The sequence below is a fragment of the Marmota marmota genome, unplaced genomic scaffold, assembly GCF_001458135.2.
Source record: "Marmota marmota marmota unplaced genomic scaffold, marMar, whole genome shotgun sequence".
NCBI lineage: Eukaryota > Metazoa > Chordata > Mammalia > Rodentia > Sciuridae > Marmota > Marmota marmota.
Window position 1 is genome coordinate 18,842,830 of NW_025999853.1, and position 4,169 is coordinate 18,846,998.

Below are 4,169 nucleotides of genomic sequence, written 5' to 3' on the forward strand. Positions count from 1 at the left end.
TAAATGTAGGAAAGAAATATATATATTTCTTTCCTACATTTAACTCAGTCCTCAGTCTTTACTTCTTACCAGAAGAACCAACTGATAATACTGATATTTGAAGGGATATGTAGTATTACTGAATAAGGTAAAATTTTACAAGTGGATCATTTTCCACCCACCATACAATAAGGATCTGCACATACTTTTGTGTAGGGCATGGACAGAAGTCCAGTTGTTAAAATTTCATCATTGATGACTTTGGAGAATGTTGTATTGGGAGTGAATGTCCTAACTAGCATTCAAAAATAGAGTGAGAAATGCATAGAAAGACAATGGAATTGACTAATTACTACTCACTTGCATTGTGGGTTACAGAGACACTAAGTGTAGTGAACAAATTGCTGAAATGTTAGCATGACAGCCAGAGGCATTCTGGGGTGTTGAAGTGGGTGGCAATAAAGAGTTTCTTATCTTCTCAAATAGACAGTCAACATAGTTGGAAAGGAGATTCAGGACAAACAGAGGTGTAAAGATGATTGGATGCTCAGTTGAAGATTTTCTTATCTTCATGTCAAAAGATCTGTTTGGGGAAACTTGGGGCATGAAAATGTAGGATGGTAACATCTAAGTAAATTCTTCCATGAATCTACAACCTGAGAGTCTGAAGAGTAGGCCCACTATTCTCTACTAAGAGCCAGATACTTTCTTATGCTAGAAGATACTTCAGAGCCTACTTCCACATAATGTAAATGGAACATGCCTCAGGAGTTGTTCCAAATTTCTTTCCTGGCTTTTAAGCTAAAAATTATAGTTAAATTCTAGCATAAACAAACTGAGGATAGAAACATACTGGGACCTATAAGTTAGTAAAGAGGTGATCTATCCATGAAGCATCAATGACTGGTTAGCATGTGCTACAGATTTCAAGGTATTACGTGAGGGATTGGGTTTTCAGAGAACCTTCTCAATAGAGCTAAAAGAATTTGGGACACCAGAAAAGCAAGAGTTTGTTGACATAGGGGCATTCTCTTGAAACATTAAATTTAATATCCTTGCAAAGACAGTAGAGCATCAAGGAAAATTTGATGCTAACGTGGGTGGAGGAAATCATGGCAAGTTGAAATTCCTGCATGACCATGAAGATGATGGAAAAATAAAAGGAGTAAAATGCTCAGGTAAGTGGGCATGTTGGAATGGAGCAATATATTTCATAAAGAGCCCAGATGATGCATAATGCATGAAGGCCACAAGGAGTGAGATAAAATACCTGAAATACCTCTATTTTCAATCACAGTCTAGTCTGAGGGGCTGAGAGTAGAAAGACAGTCACATACCTTGGTATGTTAATAGCAATGGAGATGAAAGAGATCTGAAGAAATTAAGACTAGGTGCCAGTGCATATCCACTGGAAATCAGGAAGATGCAATCACCATACATGATTGCCACCATTGGAGAAATGGTGAAAAGCCTTCATCTCCAAAGAGATCTTTTTCAAAAACAAAAAGATTAGAAATAATTTGCATTCACATGTACCCTCAGAAATATATGTTATTGTCTCTTGGCTATGTCAGCTCTCCTGCCTTTTGTCATAATGTACTTCCAAGAGATTAGAACCATTAGGAAATCTCACAGGACATCACCTTTCTTCACTAGTGAAAGTTGTTCAAAACACTCTCAGAAAGAACTAGATCACTCAAAGATTATGTGTCATGGGGGCTCAAAGTCACATAAAACATACCAAGAATCAGGGCCCTGACACTTCTATTAAGATTTGAGGTAACACATGATCATACTCTTTGATATAATGGACAAATTGATTGATCTTGCATTACTATCACAAAGAAGGAAGCACAGAACTTGGTGTGACTCTTCAAGCTCTGTAGGTGACCTGTTTCATAACTAATAATAGTATCTGACCCATGTACTATATAGCTCAAAAACAATACTAGGGTCTAGTTGAACTCAGAGCAAGAAAAGTCTTTATATAAGATTCAGTCACTGCTTGGACCATATGATCTAGCAAACCATGTACTATTGAAGGCATTCTGTCTACAGGAAAGATGCAGTTTGGAATATATACCAAGAGTTTATGGGAGAATCACAACATTGACTTCTGGGGGTTTGGATCAAGCCCAGACCTCCTGCAGTCGAAAATGATATACTTTTTTTAAAAAAAAGGCTGCTCTCATACTCCTGATCACTGGAATCAAACAAGTGATCATGCACCATGGACTTCACAATTCAGATGAACCCCAGCAGAACTGAAATAAACTAGAAATTGTACATTCAATATCTAGTCAATTATGGCCACAGAGTATGAATAAACTGCATGAACAGGAAATTCAGCTCCCATGTTATCCACACTGGTTGAACCACTGTCCTTTCCTTCATGTGTATTGATTCCATAAGACCAAGAGAAAGTATGAACTTGATTTATAGATGTTTCAGCTTATTATATGGATACAAGTTGAAAATATGTAGTAGCAACATTATAACAACAACCAGAAATGACTTTACTTAAAATAATGAGAGGAAATTTTCCAAATATTTAGAGCTTTTAGTCATGCTCTTGTCCATCTATTTTATAAGGAACAAAAAGTGACCTGGGGTAAGACTATATATGGAATCATGGATGCATCACTACAAAAGAGGCATTTATCAGTCAAGTTTTTTTTTCCCCTTAAGTTTCAGCCAGTTGATATTAGCCAGAGCAGAAAAAATGGACACATCACCTAGAGGCTATAATGACTGACATGAGAAAAGTCTAAGCCCAATGACGTAGATTCTTACTTACCAAAGCCCTTTCTAAATGTCCAATCCATCAGCTGTGGAGACCAATACTGAGCCCTTATATGACATAATTCCTTGAGAAGACCAACTTTCCATTTGGCTAAAAGTTGACAAGATAGAAGCTCATCTATCTAGAAGGAGCCAGTGATTTGTTACTCTAACAACTGACACCCATTCTAGGTGGGTTTGCCTCTCTTTGTTGTACATCTTCAGTCAACCCCACCATTGGGAGACTTTAGGAGTACATGATGTACAGACTTGGAATTCTGCACAAAACAATGAAAAAGAATCTACTTCACAACAAAAGAGGTATCGGAGTGGGTCATTAAGACAGAGTATACTGTTGGTATCACACACGATCCATTTAGAAACTGCCAATCTGATAAAGCATCAGAATGATGTACTCAAGGTTGAAGCAGAAGCACAAGGAGGTGATGGTCTGCAAAGGCTGTGTACATGCTATTTAGACTTGGGAGGCCATGGAGAATGCTCTGAGGGAGAAAAACTGAGGACATCATGGCCAGAACTTGCATGTGATGCTGGCAGTATACACAACAATGCTGAAGTCAGAGGCAGGCTGAAGTGATGTGACATAGGCCACTGAGTACTTGCATTAAGTTCTATACATTCTTGAATTTTCCATCTCCACCACGAACCTGGCATGTCACAGAGAGTTGCTACCTCTTTAGTCTAGATCCTAGAATATGCCATAAGGAGCTAGAGCCAGCAGAGTCCAGTTGAGCCCAACAGAAGGGAAGCCAGCTCAATTCCCCTGTAACATAAGCAAAAACTGAACATTGTGTCCTGCTGTAATCTGCATGTTTATGCCTCCCCTAAAATTAGTAAATTGAAATTTTTACTTCAAAGATAATATTATTAGGAGGTGGAGCCTTTGAGAGGTGACAAGAACAAGGGAGAAGAGCCTCATGAAAAGGACTAGCATGTTTAAAAGAAGCCTGAGAAGACATGCCTCACCCCTTCTACCATGTGAGGCTGGAGTGAGAAGAAGAAGACCTTCACCAGGACCCAGACATGCTGACACCTTGATTTTGACTATATAGCTTCCACACTGTGAGAAATAAATTTCTGTTGTCTATAAGCCACCTCATCCATGGTATTTTATTATAGGAACCTAAACAAACTTAGATATCATAAGCCATTGATATTTTAAAGTTGCTATCTAAGACTTCACTAATACACTTACAAAGTTTGAGTTGAGGGTTATATAGATTTGTTTCCTTATTCTTTCACTTTAGTTTTTCTCTTTTCTGCCAGAAAGAAGTCAACAGAAAACTTGGCTTTGCTGAGTATAATAATATAGAATTTCTGTTATAAAATCTTTAGAGAGTATTTAAAAAAAATTAAAGAGGAAGGTGGTAGTTTTTTTAATATATATA